Source organism: Rhinopithecus roxellana, unplaced genomic scaffold (genome assembly GCF_007565055.1).
Source record: "Rhinopithecus roxellana isolate Shanxi Qingling unplaced genomic scaffold, ASM756505v1 contig423, whole genome shotgun sequence".
Classification (NCBI taxonomy): domain Eukaryota; kingdom Metazoa; phylum Chordata; class Mammalia; order Primates; family Cercopithecidae; genus Rhinopithecus; species Rhinopithecus roxellana.
Genome location: NW_022143100.1, coordinates 35308 through 55932, shown reverse-complemented (window position 1 = coordinate 55932; position 20625 = coordinate 35308). Strand labels below are relative to the sequence as shown.

Here is a 20625-nt window from a genome sequence, read left to right as displayed (position 1 = left end):
CCGGCGGCTGGCGGACCCCCATCGCCGGGGGGCGGGGGACCCGCCCCCCCGCGATCCGGGGCCGCCAGCCGCCGCCGTTAAATATTAATACTAATAATCGATATTAATGATCACAGTAAACTTCGTAAAAATTTATGGTGGATGAAAATGTTAACGATTTGGAATGGTAATTAACATTAATATCACCATGAATATTCATATTGATATCCGCCATGAATGTTACTTAAATCAATACAAAGTGATGCGGGCAAGAAAATTATGATTAGTTTTAGGGACTAATAATGTTGTTCATTAACATTAATATTAATAATTAATACTAAGATTGCATAATCAGGTACTGGAAATACTGAAAAGTAACAATGGTATCCTATTAATACTACCATTGAGAATTATTAAAATCGATCATTGATGTGTAATAACTATTATTACTCGGAATACCACAGGCAGTGTCCACCTACTTGTGGGCCCCAAGACGCCGCCACATCACGGCCCCCACGACTGGGGGCCTCCATCGCCGGGGGGCGGGGTGCGCCCCCTCGCGATCGGTCGTAGCCGCCGCCACGCCACCCCCCCGGCGGCTGGCGGACCCCCATCGCCGGGGGGCGGGGGACCCGCCCCCCCGCGATCCGGGGCCGCCAGCCGCCGCCACGCCACGCCCCCCCGGCGGCTGGCGGACCCCCATCGCCGGGGGGCGGGGGACCCGCCCCCCCGCGATCCGGGGCCGCAGCCGCCGCCACGCCACGCCCCCCCGGCGGCTGGCGGACCCCCATCGCCGGGGGGCGGGGGACCCGCCCCCCCGCGATCCGGGGCCGCCAGCCGCCGCCACGCCACGCCCCCCCGGCGGCTGGCGGACCCCCATCGCCGGGGGGCGGGGACCCGCCCCCCGCGATCCGGGGCCGCCAGCCGCCGCCACGCCACGCCCCCCCGGCGGCTGGCGGACCCCCATCGCCGGGGGCGGGGGACCCGCCCCCCCGCGATCCGGGGCCGCCAGCCGCCCGCCACGCCACGCCCCCCCGGCGGCTGGCGGACCCCCATCGCCGGGGGGCGGGGGACCCGCCCCCCCGCGATCCGGGGCCGCCAGCCGCCGCCACGCCACGCCCCCCCGGCGGCTGGCGGACCCCCATCGCCGGGGGGCGGGGGACCCGCCCCCCCGCGATCCGGGGCCGCCAGCCGCCGCCACGCCACGCCCCCCCGGCGGCTGGCGGACCCCCATCGCCGGGGGGCGGGGGACCCGCCCCCCCGCGATCCGGGGCCGCCAGCCGCCGCCACGCCACGCCCCCCCGGCGGCTGGCGGACCCCCATCGCCGGGGGGCGGGGGACCCGCCCCCCCGCGATCCGGGGCCGCCAGCCGCCGCCACGCCACGCCCCCCCGGCGGCTGGCGGACCCCCATCGCCGGGGGGCGGGGGACCCGCCCCCCCGCGATCCGGGGCCGCCAGCCGCCGCCACGCCACGCCCCCCCGGCGGCTGGCGGACCCCCATCGCCGGGGGGCGGGGGACCCGCCCCCCCGCGATCCGGGGCCGCCAGCCGCCGCCACGCCACGCCCCCCCGGCGGCTGGCGGACCCCCATCGCCGGGGGGCGGGGGACCCGCCCCCCCGCGATCCGGGGCCGCCAGCCGCCGCCACGCCACGCCCCCCGGCGGCTGGCGGACCCCCATCGCCGGGGGCGGGGGACCCGCCCCCCGCGATCCCGGGGCCGCCAGCCGCCGCCACGCCACGCCCCCCCGGCGGCTGGCGGACCCCCATCGCCGGGGGGCGGGGGACCCGCCCCCCGCGATCCGGGCGCCAGCCGCCGCCACGCCACGCCCCACGGCGGCTGGCGGACCCCATCGCCGGGGGGCGGGGACCCCGCCCCCCCGCGCTCGGGGCCGCCAGCCGCCGCCACGCCACGCCCCCCCGGCGGCTGGCGGACCCCATCGCCGGGGGGCGGGGACCCGCCCCCCCGCGATCCGGGGCCGCCAGCCGCCGCCACGCCACGCCCCCGGCGGCTGGCGGACCCCAATAGCCGGGGGGCGGGGACCCGCCCCCCCGCGATCCGGGGCCGCCAGCCGCCGCCACGCCAGGTCTATATTGGGAATCATATCGCAATCTTCCTCTGAAGATTAATTACATTATCCCAGGTGTGTGTCTACTCCCAGCCATATTGCCTGTCTATATTCCCTTCTTGGACGAATTTGGAAGCAATACCAAAGGGTGAGTGATCATCTTTTGTGATGTTTTATGTAGTAACATCCTCCCCTGGTGGATATTAGCAACAATCAATTAATTATTAATATTAATAAATATATTAAATATTAATACTAATAATCGATATTAATGATCACAGTAAACTTCGTAAAAATTTATGGTGGATGAAAATATTAACGATTTGGAATGGTAATTAACATTAATATCACCATGAATATTCAAATATGATATCCGCCATGAATGTTACTTAAATCAATACAAAGTGATGCGGGCAAGAAAATTATGATTAGTTTAGGGACTAATAATGTTGTTCATTAACATTAATATTAATAATTAATACTAAGATTGCATAATCAGGTACTGAAAATATGAAAAGTAACAATGGTATCCTATTATACTACCATTGAGAATTATTAAAATCGATCATTGATGTGTAATAACTATATTATTACTCGGAATACCACAGGCAGTGTCCACCTACTTGTGGGCCCCAAGACGCCGCCCACACGGCCCCCACGACTGGGGGCCTCCATCGCGGGGAGGGGGGCGGGGTGCCTGCCCCCCGCGATCCAGGTCGCAGCCGCCGCCACGCCACCCCCCCGGCGGCTGGCGGACCCCCATCGCCGGGGGGCGGGGGACCCGCCCCCCGCGATCCGGGGCCGCCAGCCGCCGCCACGCCACGCCCCCCGGCGGCTGGCGGACCCCCATCGCCGGGGGGCGGGGGACCCGCCCCCCGCGATCCGGGGCCGCCGCCGCCGCCACGCCACGCCCCCCGGCGGCTGGCGGACCCCATCGCCGGGGGGCGGGGGACCCGCCCCCCCGCGATCCGGGCCGCCGCCGCCGCCACGCCACGCCCCCCGGCGGCTGGCGGACCCCCATCGCCGGGGGGGGGGGACCGCCCCCCGCGATCCGGGGCCGCCCGCCGCCGCCACGCCAGGTCTATATTGGGAATCATATCGCAATCTTCCTCCTGAAGATTAATTACATTATCCCAGTTGTGTGTCTACTCCCAGCCATATTGCCTGTCTATATTCCCTTCTTGGCCCGAATTTGGAAGCAATACCAAAGGGTGAGTGATCATCTTTTGTGATGTTTTATGTAGTAACATCCTCCCCCTGGTGGATATTAGCAACAATCAATTAATTATTAATATTAATAAATATATTAAATATTAATACTAATAATCGATATTAATGATCACAGTAAACTTCGTAAAAATTTATGGTGGATGAAAATGTTAACGATTTGGAATGGTAATTAACATTAATATCACCATGAATATTCAAATAATGATATCCGCCATGAATGTTACTTAAAACAATACAAAGTGATGCGGGCAAGAAAATTATGACTAGTATTAGGGACTAATAATGTTGTTCATTAACATTAATATTAATAATTAATACTAAGATTGCATAATCAGGTACTGAAAATACTGAAAAGTAACAATGGTATCCTATTAATAGTACCATTGAGAATTATTAAAATCGATCATTGATATGTAATAACTATATTATTACTCGGAATACCACAGGCAGTGTCCACCTACTTGTGGGACGCCAGCCGCCGCCACGCCACGCCCCCCCGGCGGCTGGCGGACCCCCATGGCCGGGGGGCGGGGGACCCGCCCGTCGGCGGCTGGCGGACCCCCATCGCCGGGGGGCGGGGGACCCGCCCCCCCGCGATCCGGGGCCGCCAGCCGCCGCCACGCCACGTCTATATTGGGAATCGTATGGCAATCTTCCTCCTGAAGATTAATTACATTATCCCAGTTGTGTGTCTACTCCCAGCCATATTGCTTGTCTATATTCCCTTCTTGGCCCGAATTTGGAAGCAATACCATAGGGTGAGTGATCATCTTTTGTGATGTTTTATGTAGTAACATCCTCCCCCTGGTGGATATTAGCAACAATCAATTAATTATTAATATTAATAAATATATTAAATATTAATACTAATGATCGATATTAATGATCACAGTAAACTTCGTAAAAATTTATGGTGGATGAAAATGTTAACGATTTGGAATGGGAATTAATATTAATATCACCATGAATATTCAAATAATGATATCCGTCATGAATGTTACTTAAATCAATACCAAGAGATGCGGGCAAGAAAATTATGATTAGTATTAGGGACTAATAATGTTGTTCATTAACATTAATATTAATAATTAATACTAAGATTGCATAATCAGGTACTGAAAATACTGAAAAGTAACAATGGTATCCTATTAATAGTACCATTGAGAATTATTAAAATCGATCATTGATGTGTAATAACTATATGATTACTCGGAATACCACAGGCAGTGTCCACCTACTTGTGGGCCCCAAGACGCCGCCACATCACGGCCCCCACGACTGGGGGCCTCCATCGCCGGGGGGGGGCGGGGTACCTGCCCCCTCGCGATCCGGGTCGCTAGCCGCCGCCACGCCACGCCCCCCCGGCGGCTGGCGGCCCCGGATCGCGGGGGGGAGGCCACGCCACGCCCCCCCGGCGGCTGGCGGACCCCCATCGCCAGGGGGCGGGGTACTCGCCCCCCGGGATCCGGGGCCGCCAGCCGCCGCCACGTACTCCCCCCCGGCGGCCGGCGGACCCCCATCGCCGGGGGGCGGGGGACCCGCCCCCCGCGATCCGGGGCCGCCAGCCGCCGCCACGTACGCCCCCCCGGCGGCCGGCGGACCCCCATCGCCGGGGGGCGGGGGATCCGCCCCCCCTCGATCCGGGGCCGCCAGCCGCCGCCACGCCACGTCTATATGGGGAATCATATCGCAATCTTCCTCCTGAAGATTAATTACATTATCCCAGTTGTGTGTCTACTCCCAGCCATATTCCCTGTCTATATTCCCTTCTTGGTCCGAATTTGGAAGCAATACCATAGGGTGAGTGATCATCTTTTGTGATGTTTTATGTAGTAACATCCTCCCCCTGGTGGATATTAGCTACAATCAATTAATTGTTAATATTAATAAATATAATAAATATTAATACTAGTTATCGATATTAATGATCACAATAAACTTCGTAAAAATTGATACTGGATTACAATGTTCACGATTTGGAATGGTAAGTTATATTAATATCACCATTAATAATCAAATAATGATATCCGCCATGAATGTTACTTAGATCAATACAAAGTGATGCTGGTAAGAAAATAATGATTAGTGATAGGGACTAATAATATTGCTCAATGACATCAATAATTCATACTAAGCGTGCATAATCCGGTAGTTAAAATAATTCTCCAAAATTAACAATGGTATCCTATTATTAGTACCATGGATAATTATTAAAATCGATCATTGATGTGTTATAACCATATCAATACTCCTAATACCGCAGGCTGTGTGCACGTACCTGTGGGCCCCCAGCCGCCGCCACGCCTCGTCCCCCGGCCACTGGCGGCCCCCGATCGCCGGGGGCCGAGGTACCCAGCCCTCCGCGATCCGGGGCCCGCCAGACGCCCCCACACCCCGCCTGTTTTGGGAGTCATATCATACTCTTCCCCCTGAATATTAATGACATTATCCCAGCTGTGTGTCTACTCCCAGCCATATTGCCGGTCTCATCCTCCCCTCTTGGGCAGAAATTGGAAACAATCTCACTCCGTGCGTGTACACCTTTTGTGATGTGTAAAGTAATATCATCCTCTCCCCGGTGGATAGCAGGAACAAGTCTATTAATTATTAATATTAATAAATCTAATAAATATTAATACTAATAGTCGATATTAATGATCACAACAAAATTCCTAAAAATTGATAGTGGATTAAAATTTTAGCGATTTGGAATGGTAATTAATATTAATATCACCAATAATAATCTAATAATGATATCCGCAATGAATGCTATGTAAATCAATACAAACTGAGGCTGCTAAGAAAATAATGATTAATATTAGGGACTAGGCCGGGCGCGGTGGCTCAAGCCTGTAATCCCAGCACTTTGGGAGGCCGAGACTGGCGGATCACGAGGTCAGGAGATCGAGACCATCCTGGCTAACATGGTGAAACCCCATCTCTACCAAAAATACAAAAAAAACTAGCGGGCAACGTGGCGGGCGCCTGTAGTCCCAGCTACTCAGGAGGCTGAGGCAGGAGAATGGCGTAAACCCGGGAGGCGGAGCTTGCAGTGAGCTGAGATCTGGCCACTGCACTCCAGTCCGGGCGACAGAGCGAGACTCCGCCTCAAAAAAAAAAAAAAGAAAATATATATATATATATATTAGGGACTAAGAATATTGTTCAATAACATTAATATTAATGATTAATATTCAGCGGGCATAATCAGGCACTTTAAATAATTCTCCAAAATTAACAATAGTATCCTATTATTAGTACCATTGATAATTATTAAAATGGATCATTGATGTATCATAACCATATTATTACTCCTAATACCACAGGCAGTGTACACGTACCCGGAGCAGCCAGCCGCCGCCACGCCCCGCCCCCGGCGGCTGGCAGCCCCGGATATCCGGGGGCTAGGAGACCCCCAGCCGCCGCCCCGCCCCGCACCCCGGCGACAGGCGGCCCCCGGTAGCCGGGGGGAGGGCGACCCTCGCCCCCCGTCCCGGGCCTTCAGCAGCCGCCGCGCTACACCCCCGGCGGCGCCTGGGGTGGGACCCAGCCCCCGGCGATCCTGGCCCCCAGCAGCCGCTGTGCCACGTCCCCCGGTGGCTGGGTGCCCCAGATCGCCGGGGATTGGGGGACCCACCCCCGGCGATCCAGGGCCCCCAGTAGCCGCCACGCCACGCCCCCCGGCGGTTGCGGGCCCCCGATCACCGGTAGGTGGGGGACCCACGCCCCCCGATCCCGTCCCCCACTAGCCGCCGTGCCACGCCCCCCGGCCTAATGGGCATGGCGTGGCGGCGGCTGGGGTGTGGCGTGGCGTCCCCCAGCCGCCGGGGGGCGTGGCGTGGCATCTGCTCTGGGCCCGGATCGGGAGTGATGCCTCACCCCCCAGGGATCGGGGTCCCCCGTCCCCTGGGTGGCGTGGTGTGGTGGCTGCTGGGGTCGCCATCAGCTTGGGACTACAAGCTGATGAAAAACGGGAAGCTTCATTTCCGGCTTCCATGTAAACGTTCATACTGGGCCATAAAAGCAGATGAATTAGATATGCCCTCATCCTGAATATATATTTTTATATTTTCTTTTATATAGAGAGGGAGACAGAGAGGAAAAGAGAGAAAGCGAGAGAGAGACACAGTCAAGCTCTGTCACCCAGGCTGGAGAGCACTTGCGGGATCTCAACTCACTGCAACCTCTGCCTCCAGGTTCCAGCGATTCTCCTGCCTCTGCCTCCTGAGTGGCTGGGACTATAGTTGCGCACCACCACATCCCGCTAAATTTTGTATTTTTAGTAGAGACGGAGTTTTACCTCGTTGGTCAGGCTATTCTCAGTCTCCTGAGCTCGTGATCCACCCGCCGTAGCCTCCCGAAGTGCTGGGATTACAGGCTGGAGCCACCACATCTGGCCTATCCTGCATATTTGAAATTAATTGAGTTTAATAAAGCAGAGCAGAGAGAGAGAAATAGTGGCCCGCCCAGCAGCTCTGAAGCTGTCTCATGGAAGGTTTAGTGGGGAATCCTGACCCAAGTCCAATCTCCCAGCTCTAGAAATTACACCAACAAAACAGGAAGCCAACACATTCTGGATCTTCTTTCCAAGATAAAATTGACCATTTGTAAAATTTTTTTCAGAGACAACGGAAGCTGAAAAATAATTGCTGAGAAAGGAGGGACTTTTCTAGAAGGACTTAAATCCAAAAGGCTATGGGATAGTAATGAGAAGTGGAGGAGAACAAAAAAGGCATGGAAAGTAAAATCAGGAGGCAAAACAAACGTTTTAGAACAGCCAAGTGTGGGGAGTTGGAAAGTGAAGCTTTGAGTAGAAACCAGAGTTACAAAATTTCAGAGCTGGAAGGAGCCTTCTAAGGAAGCAGAATTGGGCCCGAGGACTAAATATTTGCCAAAAATCACAGAGGCAATTAGTGGCAGACAAGAGAGGACCTTCATTTTTATGCAACCTCTGACTCCTGGGTTCAAGAGATTCTCCTGCCTCAGCCTCTGGAGTAGCTGGGATTACAGGCACATGCCACCACTCCCGGCTACTTTTTGTCTTTTTAGTAGAAACGGGATTTCACCATGTTGGTCAGGCTGGTCTCAAACTCCTGACCTCCTGATGCGCCTGCTTCAGCCTCCCAAAGTGCTGGGATTACCGGCGTGAGCCTCTGCGCCCCACCCGTTGTAATGGGTTCTATTTGGATTAATAAATGTGTGTGGCAGCCTAGTTACAAAAATTTAAAATTCATGGTCCAAAACCACAATTACTTTGGCACCAACCTAATAACATAAGAATTAAAAGAGATCTTTATATTAGAGAGCCCATGGATGATGAAATCATAAAGAATATTACAATTTCCATAATCCACAAACTTGGTAACTTAGACCAACTGGATGAATTAAAAGACACAATCTATTAAGACTAAAACACAGGAGAAATAGGTCATCTAAATATACTTATATCTATTAATAAAATGGAATCAATACATAATAACCTTACAAAAAACTTACGTATTCCCAAAATCTGACATTCTGTCATGTTAGTCTAACTGGTGGAATTCGAGGATTTCCATTTTGGTAAGAACATAGGGGAATTGCACACATTTAATTTTAGTGCTCATTGGTCAGGAAACCTATGTCCACTATAGGATACTGCAGAGCAATGCGTTATAGAGAATTTAGGCAAGATAATATGATTTTCAGAGTTAAAGGAAGACAACCTGTTTTATGTACAGTCATTCCTCATAATATCACAGGGGATACCATATTTAAACTTTGGGGTATCCCCAGGGATGATTCTTATTTGACCCACATGTGAATTTCAGACACGGAGGCTTCCCAACTTTGGTGGCTTTCAACAAATGTGGAAGTTAATCACAACCTATTTTGTGGAGGCATAAATTTCAATGAGCACTCACTTAACCTTTTATTTTAAATATTATTTTTGTAAACTTTGCATTTCCAATTAGGTGAAATTTTAAACCTGTTTCAGTTCTTATCCACTTTTTTTTTTTTTTCCTGAGACGGAGTCTTGCCCTGTCACCCAGGCTGGAGTGCAGTGGCATGGTCTTGACTCACTGCAACCTCTGCCTCCCAGGTTCAAGCAATTCTCCTGCCTCAGCCTCCCAAGTAGCTGGGATTACAAGTGCCCGCCACCACGCCCAGCTAATTTTTGTATTTTTAGTAGAAATGTGGCTTCCCATGTTGGTCAGGCTGGTCTTGAACCCCTGACCTTGTGATCTGCCTACCTCGGCCTCCCAAAGTGCTCAGATTACAGGCCTGAGCCACCGCGCCCAGCCTCTCCACATTGTTTAGGCCGAGGGGAGTAAGGGTTGCTTTAAGTTATCAGGGACTCCCATGTACCCAACCCATTTGTGTCAATTTCTGCCTTCAGAGTTCTTCAAATCAGCATCACCATTGTTAAAGGCCTCCCGCATGGTAATAATTGTGCTACAGGGTTTTATGAACACGAAGTTTATGTTTGATTGAATTAACCTCCTTGCTGTGGCATAAGGGGGCCGTAAGTGTTTTCACCAATTATGAGGCGGGTTCACTGGGCAATGGCTACCAACATTTCTGAGTACAATGAGACCAAACACATTCATACATACATTCCATGAAGTGAATGTATTACTTACAAACAGCAAACAGAAGACAACAGAAGTCTGGGATTCAATATGAACCTGCTACCGCAAGATCAGGAAAGCTACCCAGAGCAGATGGATGGAGTTTGGACTGTAAATGCTTCACTTGCACTACAACTGAGGGACCCCAGAAAGGAACCCACCCACCTTGGGTTTTCTCACACGATGTGGTTTGCTGGACACAAGCGTTAAAGGACATTCTCTTTCGAGCAGGGACTCTAACAGAGCCTGGGCTGTTCTGACTGTTCTGACCAACGTCACCTGATTATCAGGATATTGCATTCCCAGCATATCATACAGTTATCTTGAGAACTACCAGTAAGAAAGGGAGGAAAATGGCCCTGTACCCTTAAAACTAAAGGATCAGGATATTTGTTGTGACAGAGGCACAGACAGTAGCGACAGAATGTTCTTGTGAGCCATCTACTAGTTCTCTTGACCGCAGCGTGGCACCTGACCTCTTTTCTCTTTCCTTTCAATGGAAACTGTTTCAGAATATTTTGAATATTTTGAGTTTCTACATCGAAAGAGTTGAGGCACATGATCACTGGCAGTGTAGACTCTCTGCATGGTTACAGGAAAGAGTTCAGGAGCCCATCAACCCACATTGATGGAGACCACCTAATCCTCCAGAGAATGCCACTCCATCTTCCTGGGGTTAGCTCCACACGCATTAAGGCCATTATGTTTAAGGCCGGCAAAACTTGAGTCCGAAGATTCGACTTTTGGCATGCTGATAAGCAGCAGTGAGAAGAAAATCCCATACACTGGCTAAGTGTAACTTGTGTAACATTTCATACATTTTTTTCAAGCACTGCACTATCATTAATTTGCATCAGGCTTTCCAAATTAGAAAAGCTTCATCTATTGAATTTCTTTCCAGTGGGAGATTTCACATGACTTTTCAAGTGAATGTGAAAACTGAAAATATTCTTGCAGTTTCTAAACTATTAGAGTTTTAATGCTGTGCACTTTCTTGTATTTACAAGGTCCAGCCAGCTACAATGTGCATTTTCATATGTCCTTGAGTGGGTATGAGAGAAATGAAACATTCCCACATTCTGGACATTCATAGGGTTTTTCTCAGGAATGAGCTGATGCTATCCAAAGGAACTAACACAACTGAAGGCCTTACCACACATTTAAATTCAAAAGGCTTTTCTCCAGTCTGAGGCCTCCCAAATTTTCACAAACAGGAAAATCTGAAGGCTTCACCACAGTTCCTACATTCTTAAGATTTCTCTGCAGTGTGAGCTCTTTCATGTTTATGAGGGAATGGGAAAGAGTAAATATTTTACCACATTTCTTACATTCAAGGGGCTTTATTTATTTATTTATTTATTTATTTATTTATTTTTGAGATGGAGTCCCACTCGGTCGCCAGGCTGGAGTGCAGTGGCACAATCTCGGCTCACTGCAACCTCCGCCTCCTGGGTTCAAGTGATTCTCCTGCCTCAGCCTCCTGAGTAGCTGGGATTACAACCATATGCTATGTTACCTAAGGCCTAAGGCCCAACCTCCCTGTGTTATCTAAGGCCCCGCCCTCTCTGAAAGGCTCGCTCCCCATTGGCCGGGGGGCGGGCCCTGGGCGCCCGGCTCCGCTGGGGGCGGGGCGGCGGGCGGCGGGCGGGGCCATGTACACCTGCATGGTATGTATCCCGGCCTCAGCCCAGCGCCAGCTGCAGCTCCTTGAACGGAGCCGGATCCTGAGCGGGGAACACTGGCGGAAGCGGCGGCGGCGGCGGCGGCCCCACCCCAGGGCTCCCTTGTTGAGGCTGCGGCGTCTCTGTCGGCTGCTCAGCTGCACTCTAGTCGGCCCAGGCGCCGCGGCGAGGAGTTAGCGCTGGGAGGCGGCGGCCCGAGGTGAGACTGACCGACGGGCGACGGGGTCTCCGGACCGGGCGGCGGTCTCTGCGCCGGACGTGGCAGCTCTGAGCTGGGCTCCGCAGAGTCCGGGGTCGGGACCCCGGGTCCGTGCGCCTGGGCTTTGTCTCCGCCTCGGGTGGCACCGGGGGCTTCGCGTCTGCTGCGATACCGTCTGGGCCAGCGCGGGGTTCTCGGGCGCCCTGCGGCTGCGGGCCGGTCCCCACTGTTTCCCGGCTCCCCGCGTCTGCCGAGGAGGGGACTGCATGGACCCGGGCGTTGGCTTCTGCCTGGTCCTCCGCGGCCTGGCTCGTCCCCGCGTGCGGCAGAGTCTGCCCTGCATGGACCCACTCATGGAACGGGGTCCGGGTCACCGCGTGTGGAGACTCCAACGCCCTCCCCGCCCTCCCTCGCAGTGAGACTGCTTCGCCAGACTCACCGAGGGGACTGCGCGGACCCTCAGACAAGGGAGTCCGTGACTCTGGGTGGGGGCTCTTTCCTGGCCCCGCATGATGGCTTCCTGAGTGTTTTGTCACTTATCTAGGTGGCTGCGTGGACCCGCGCGCTTGGGTCCTGGCTGCCCTGCTAGTGGGGCTGTGCGCCGCCCCGTGATCGTCTGGGTCGACCCCGCTTGGGACGCGCGTGTAGTGGGGGTCTGTGCGCGGTTGCTGGGGACGCACTGCCCCCGCCCCGTGATTTATCCTCTCACTTGCTGGGCGGGAGAAAGCGAAAGGCGCGGGCCCGGAGCTGTCGCGCAGCGGCCTCACCGACCTCTGCCCAGGCCGGCGGGTCCCGGGGGGCGAGGGGTTGTCACCGCGCATCGCACCGCCGCACTTCCTGCTGTGGCCTTCGGCTGGGTTCTGATTGGTGCAAGCAGGGCCCTTCTGCCTGGCGCTTCTTGATTTCTTCCGTTAGTAATGGGAAGAAAAAAAAAATCTGGAAAGCCAGATTGAACTTTGTAGCTCTCAGCGCCTGGAGAGTGAAAGAAACTCTCCCAAGAATTTGGCGGGCTGAAAATGCGTTTCATGCAGGAGCATCCACACCCACGGAATGAGGCCAAGGCAGTTACAGTTAGAGGTCAGATTAATGAGGGGGGAGCCAGGGTGAGGTCCATAGGTGGGGAGACTCCGAACTCAGCTTGATGGGAAGACCTGATGCTGCCCCTCAGATGCGTATTTCTCAGCCACCAGAGAAAGTGGAATCACTCCTTAGTGAATGCTTTCATCAAACTTTTGAAAAACCTGTGATGTCCCAGGAAGCATAATCGAACTGGACAATTTTCCCCTTTTAAGAGTGTTAAACGTCCTGGAGACAAACAGCAGAAGGCTCAAGGAGTCCAAATACTCAACCTGAAGTTCTTTCTGAACAACAGATGGTGTATAAGTAACAGGCATACGAGACAAAACTGAACTAATCACTGCAGCTGTGGCTCCTAGCCCTGTAGCATGTCATGCAGGCCCTTTTGCGTTCTCTGCCCTCCACTGTCCCAGACCCCAAGGCTACAGCGCACCTCCAGACATCAGCTCCTGCCGACTCATTGCTATGAACTCTGTTTTGGTGGCTCCCTTCTCTCTGAAGTTTTGCTTGTTCTCCTGAAGTCCTGGTCTTTAAGAGCTTATGATCTGCAGGGACAGATTGGCTTTGGGCAGTACATAGTTAACTGTAGCACAGCTTGAAAAATACTCTGTGGCCGGGCGCGGTGGCTCAAGCCTGTAATCCCAGCACTTTGGGAGGCCGAGACGGGCGGATAACGAGGTCAGGAGATCGAGACCATCCTGGCTAACATGGTGAAACCCCGTCTCTACTAAAAATACAAAAAGCTAGCCGGGCGACGTGGCGGGCGCCTGTAGTCCCAGCTACTCGGAAGGCTGAGGCAGGAGAATGGCGTGAACCTGAAAGGCGGAGCTTGCACTGAGCTGAGATCCGGCCACTGCACTCCAGCCTGGGCGGCAGAGCGAGACTCTGTCTCAAAAAAAAAAAAAAGAAAAGAAAAATACTCTGATACAGGTGTGCAGGCAGTTTGTACATGCGGGTAAGTGCGAGGTCCTTTTTCAATACCATGAATTCAAGTATTCATGCTATTTAAAATCTGCAATTCTTTGACTCTCCAGAAGGTTTTTAGATTAATTTTTTTTCTATTACTTCCTAGTGTTTGTTGCATAGTTCAGAGTACTTGATTAAAACTTACCAGGTCGGCCGGCCGCGGTGGCTCACGCCTGTAATCCGAGGACTTTGGGAGGTCTAGGCAGGGGAATCACTTGAGGTCAGGAGTTCGAGACCAACCTGGCCAACATGGTGAAACCCTGTCTCTACTAAAAGTAGAAAAATTAGTTGGGCGTGGTGGTGGGCTCCTGTAATCGCAGCAACTCAGGAGACTGAGGCAGGAGAATAGCTTGAACCCAGGAGGCGGAGGTTGCAGTGAGTGAAATGGCTCCACTGCACTCCAGCCTGGGCCATAGAGTGAGACTTCCTCTCAAAACAAAAACAGAAACAATGTACTGGGTCTACCTCCGGCTCTGGAATTTTCCTGGAAGGTCTTCTCTTCTGGGCTTCATTTTTCTCACTTTTGAGGATCGTAAATGACATAATTTCCAAGAATTGTTGCCCTACACCTTTAATTCTTTCAAGCAAATATAGCAGAGAAAAATTCTCTTCCCCACAATGGTGTAAGGAAGTCTCTCACAGAAGGGGACACTTGGGTATGGAGAAGACACAGGGTGTATATATATATATATGTATTTTTAATTTTTTTTTGGAGTCGGAGTTTTGCTCTGTTGCCCAGGCTGGAGCGCAGTGGCAGGATCTCCCCTCACTGCAAGCTCCGCCTCCTGGGTTCACTCCATTCTCCTACCTCAGCCTTCCAAGCAGCTGGGACTATAGGCGCCTGCCACCACGCCTGGCTAATTTTTTGTATTTTTAGTAGAAACAGGATTTCACTGTGCTAGCCGGGATGGTCTCCATCTCCTGACTTCGTGATCTGCCCGCCTCGGCCTTCCAGAGTGCTGGGGATTACAGGTGTGAGCCACTGTGCCTGGCCGACAGAGGATATATTTTTGAGCTCTACATTTCAGAGTTCTTTTCTCTAGCCCTGGCCTGGGTCCCAAACAGGGAACTTAATTCACTCTATCACTGAAGTATACTCTTGCTTTGATGCCATTGGTATGTTGTCCTAGAGATTTGCTGTGGCTGCCAGGAGTGTTTCATAGTTCAGAACTGCTGCAGCCTCTCTTTTGTCAGTTGATGAGTCTATAAACCATCTTGTTTCCTTTAGTATCATCTCCCTGGAACTGGAAGGTCAGACAGGAAGTTTTCTTAGATTCTAAGTCTCAGTCTTTGCTATCTACCTTTGTCTGTCTCCCATGTCACCTGCTGTTTTTTTTTTCCCACCTGTTTTTCATTTTAATGTTTTTATTAGATAGGTGTCTATTATTGCAGGCTACCTCAACACATTTTTGCATGTAGACAGGATATAAGTATGAATAATATGTAAAAGATAACTTGCTCTAGTTCTTTTGAGCAGAGGATTTGGTTTCGATATGTGGCCCTAATAAAGCTTTTGTGAAGTCCAAGTACTTTGTGAACTTCAGTTCCCTCACCTGTAAAATGGAGTTCGTTGTTAATAATACCTGTTCTGCCTAACTCAGGAGATTGTTTTGAGGATGAAATGAAATCATGAATGTAATGGAATTTTGTAAATTTTAAATGAAATATTGTATTACCTAAGATTTTTTTTTTTAAACGCCGTATTAAGAATGGAATGAATCTGGGTTTTCCTTTGAAATCCCAAATGTTTAATGTACAGAGAAGTTTTAATGTGTCTGTTGGGGAGCTTCATTAGGATTGTTTTCTATCTTTAATTGGCCAGTATTGTTTTATATTTTAGCATTTTTGGGGACCATCAACATTTGTGTTTCAGTTATCATTAATATTTTACAAAGTTATTGAATGTGCATGATTTAGTCTTTAACAATCTCTTCAATTATTTACATTCCCATGTAAAAAATGAAGTAATGAAGGTCCATGTAAATAACATTCCCATGCTTAGTGAAGCATAATTTCTTGACATTGCAGTTTCTAAATGCCCTGTCTTGAGATTGGGAAAGCTAAAGGACAGTTAAAGGGCAGTCAGAGGTCAAGGTCAGCAAAGCATCACCTTTGACATTTGAAATCCAGCAGCAGGTATCCCAGTGAACCCCATTCCAGCATCCAGGAAGTTTCTCTGCCCTGCCTCTCCTCCAGCCACCTCAGAATCTGTGTCTGCAGTGTTGGTCCTGCTTTTCTGTCTCTCCTCTGCCTTTTCTTTCTCTTCACCAACTTCTACCGAGTGCCTCTGATGTCCCAGACAGTGGCAGTGGGAGTACAAAGGCTAATAAACCCGGCCCTGGTCCTCAGAGAACTTATATTTTCTGTGCAGATATTAAGTTATACTGTCATATATGGTGTTGACAAACATTGATACAGATTTCCTGTGAAGTGCAGAAGCACCGTCGTAGAAGCAGAGAAGCAGAGATGCAGAGGCAGCACTGGTGACTCACACATGGAGAGCTGGAGTTCTTGGTCTAGTGGGATAAACTGACCTGGACATCATTTCAGTGCAGCGGAGTGAGTGCTGGGATGGGCTCCCTCGGGGCATCTGGGGCTGGGTTTGTCTGGTGTTTAGTCTCCTGCCTGGTCCTTAGAGTTTATCAGTCAGATGAGCATTGGGAGGTTTCTAAGTGAAAGGAAAAGCAATCACTTACCTGAAACCTGAAATTTGTAGGTGTTCTGGGCCATTTGTAATTCACTGAATCTGTTTTGTCAGAGCAAGTCTATCATCTCTTTTGGATGGAGTGTGGCCAGCCCTGCCTTGCGATGTAAGGAAATTGGGAAACGCTTGTCAGGTGACAACACCGTGCCAGACACTCTTCTAGGGGTTTCCACGTGAATCACTGTATTCATTTCTGTTGCTGCTTTACCACATTTCCACATATTTCGTGGCTTAAAACAATTGAAATTGTATCATCTCACAGTTCTGTAGGGCAGAAGTCTGACGTGGGTGTCACTGGGCAAAAATCACCATGTGGTCTGGGCTGCATTCCTCATTGGAGAATTGTTTCCAAGCGCTTTTGGCCAAATCTAGTTCCTTGTGGTTGCAGGACTGAGGTGTCTGTTCCCTTGCTGACCATCTGTTGGGGACCGCCTTCAGCTCCTGAGGTCTCTATCTGGTCTTTGCACGTGGTCCCATCAGCTCAGGACTAGCTGGGCCAGGGACCTGGTCAGGCTCTCCAGTTCCCCTGTGTGCATTTCTCTTCTTCCACTCGGAGAAAGTTCTATGCCCTATTTTAAAATATTTTTTTGAGATGGAGTCTCGCACTGCTGGCCAGGCTAGAGTGCAGTGGCGTGATCTCAGCTCGCTGCAACCTCTACCTCCCGGGTTCAAGTGATTCTCCTGCTTCAGCCTCCTGAGTAGCTGAGACTACAGGTGCCCGCCACGATGGCCCACTAATTTTTGTATTTTTAGTAGAGATGGGGTTTCACCATTTTAACCAGGGTAGTCTCCATCTCTTGATCTCGTGATCCGCCTGCCTTAGCCTCTCAAAGTGCGGAGATTACAGGCGTGAGCCACCTCGCCTGGACAGTTCTATGCTTTTAGAGGCTCATGGGATTAGATTGGACCTCCCTGGATAGCCCAGGATACTTCTCCTAAGTCCTGTGGCAAAGCCCTTTTGCTGCGTGACATAGTCACAGGTCTAGGGGGTTGGAATCTCCCACCACAGTTACCGATCCACTTACTACAGCAGAGTGGGAGGTGCTTTTCATTGCCCCTGGTTAACAGATACCTTTTTTGTTTTTTTGTTTTTTTTTTTTGCAAATTGGCAGGAACATGAGCCTTTTTTTTTTTTTTTTTTTTTTTTTTTTTTTGAGATGGAGTCTCATTCTGTTGCCCGGGCTGGAGTGCAGTGGTGCGATCTTGGCTCACCACAACTTCCACTTCCCGGGTTCAAGCAGTTCTCCTGCCTCAGCCTCCTGAGTAGCTGGTACTACAGGCACGTGCCACCACGCCCAGCTAATTTTTGTATTTTTAGTACAGACGGGGTTTCAGTATGTTGACCAGACTGGTCACAAACTCCTGACCTCGTGATCCACCCACCTTGGCCTCCCAAAGTGATAGGATTACAGGCATGAGCCACCGCACCCAGCCATGAAGATCCTTGTTAAAGGAAAAAACCTTTCCTCTGACTTGATGTGAGGCTGTTGGTGAGATTGATAGCAGTGGAGACAGGTCCGTCAGAAATGGAGCTAAACTTTGTGTTTTGGAGTATTTTGATGGCCTGCCCTGATTATGTAAGTTTTGCTAAGAAGTCATTAGAGTAATTCCTCTACTGGAAGAAACACCCATATGGGGAAGTTGGGACCTTGCCTTTTCAAGTTTTACACAAAGGACTCTCCATGGGTGAAAAGGACATGATTCCAGGTCCATTTCTAGAATGGAAACAGCTGCATCAACCCAACAGCGATTCACATTCCTGAGTTTGAGAGAATCCGATTGTTTCAAGGCTGAAGCCAAAAGCCCAATAGACAATGTTTGTACCTTTTTTCATAGTTAGGAATTAGGTGCATCCTGTGGTCAAGAAAATAACTGATGGTGGTCACCAAGTAGTTTAAAACCAAGCAGGACCTCATTTTATCACGTGGGTGTTTTTGATTTTTTAAATGAAGTTTTTATTTTCCTGTGCAATAAATGACAAGCTCTGACTTGAAATACATTTCCTTTAATAAACCAGAATCTAGGGCCGGGCGCGGTCGCTCACACCTGTAATCCCAGACTTTGGGAGGCCGAGGAGGGCAGATCATGAGGTCAGGAGATTGAGACCAACCTGGCTATAGTGAAACCCTGCCTCTACTAAAAATACAAAAAATCATCCGGGCATGGTGGCAGGCGCCTGTAGTCCCAGCTACTCGGGAGGCTGAGGCAGGAGAAGGGCGTGAACCCGGGAGGCAGAGCTTGCAGTGAGCCGAGATCACGCAGTGCACTCCAGCCTGGATGACAAAGCGAGACTCTGTCTCAAAAAAAAAAAAAAGAAAAGAAAAATGAAAGAAATCAGAATCTGTAATCCTAAGGTTCTTAACCCAGCTCTCAGAAATTTATGACGTCCCCAAAATCCTGTGCAACAATTTTGTGTATATGCATCCATGTGTTTATGGGGAGACGATTTATAGCTCTCCATACATTTTCAAAGTGGTTGGATTCCAAAAAATTTTAGAATACGCCACTTAGGCCTGGTGTGGTGGCTCACACCTGTAATCCCAGCACTTAGGGAGGCTGAGGCAGTAGGATCCACTGAGGTCAGGAGTTTAAGACCAGCAACATAGCGAGACCTCCAAGTGTACCAAAAAAAAAAAAAATGCTGGATGTGGCGGTGCACACCTGTGATTCTAGCTGCTCGGGAGGTTGATCAGCTGATCCCAATAATTTGAGGATGTAGTAAGTTAGAATTGCACCATGGCACTCCAGCCTGGGCAACAGAGGAAGACCTTCTCTCAAACAAAAACAAAAAACCATATCACTTAGTATACTATTGTTGTTGGTCAAGTATCAGATTTTGATTAAAAATTAAATACCCTTTTTTTTTTTTTTTTTTTTTTGAGACGGAGTCTCGCTCTGTAACCCAGGCTGGAGTGTGGTGGCATGGTCTCAGCTCACTGCAAGCTCTGCCTCCTGGGTTCACACCATTCTCCTGCCTCAGCCTCCTAAGTAGCTGGGAGTACAGGTGTCCGCCACCACGCCTAGCTAATATTTTGTGCTTTTAGTAGAGATGGGGTTTCATCGTGTTAGCCAGGATGGTCTTGATCTCCTGACCTCGTGATCTGCCCACCTTGGCTTCCCAAAGTGCTGGGATTACAGGTAAATACTCATTTTTAGCAAAGTGGTACAGGCATACAGCAGGCATACAGCTCTAAGAGTCAGAAATTAACAAGTCTTAGGACAAAACCCAGCAATCCCCTACCTTACCCTTCTCTACTCTGATCCCTGCTCCTTGGAGGTGACTGTGTTTATGTTTTAGCTCGTTCTTCTAGATTGTATGAAAGACAGGGAGAAGTCCTACTGTGGAAGACAAGGATTCAGGTTGCTTACCCTTCCCGCTCCTCCTGTTGCCCACGTTTTTCTCCCCCATCCTCTCAGTATAATTATTGTGATAGTGAGGCCAGGCATGGTGGCTCGTGACTTATCTCAGATTTTTGGGAGGCTGAGGCGGGCAGATCACTTGAAGCCAGGGGTTGAAGGCCAGCCTGGCCAACACAGTGAAACCCTGTCTCTACTAAAAAATGCCAAAATTAGTCAGTTGTAGTGTCACACACCTGTACTCCCAGCTACTCAGGAGGGTGAGGCACAGGAATTGCTTGAACCTGGAAGGTGGAGGTTGCAGTGAGCTGAGATCGCACCATGAGCTGAGACCGCAACACTGCACTCCAAACTGGGCAATAGAGGTAGACTCTGTCTCAAAAAAAAAAATGATCATGATAGTGGGATACATAGTACAATAGTGTATCTATTTAGTATTCTTCCTTTTTTTTGGCCCGGAGGTTCTAAAACCATTGTAGCTTCCTGAGCGATAGGAACATCATTGGTTGTAATATTTGGTCTTAGGTTTCAATACCTGACCCAAGAGCTTCCAAGACTTTTGGAATCTCTGGGGTGATAGGAGTGTCTTTTGTATGATAATGAGATGACAGGTGGCTTTGGGCTCCTGGACAGGTGCAGGATCAGGGCTGGTTGCCAGAAAGATGAGTCATGATTAAAGAGTTGGATGTATCAGCCTCACCCCTACCTCTGGGAGGGGAGACGAGACAGGCCGGAGATTGAGCTAGTCACGGGTG

General features: G+C 50.9%; 1 long non-coding RNA gene and 1 pseudogene across 1 annotated transcript; one reads left to right on the top strand and one right to left on the bottom strand.

The window, feature by feature from the left end:
- Positions 1-11355: 11355 nt before the first annotated feature.
- Positions 11356-12550, bottom strand: LOC104670162 (annotated as a pseudogene).
- A 1203-nt stretch (positions 12551-13753) lies between these two features.
- Positions 13754-17133, top strand: LOC115895995. The gene is made up of 3 exons (XR_004056030.1): positions 13754-13798; positions 16246-16368; positions 16568-17133. It is a non-coding gene; the product is annotated as an uncharacterized LOC115895995 (long non-coding RNA).
- The last annotated feature ends 3492 nt before the right edge of the window (positions 17134-20625 follow it).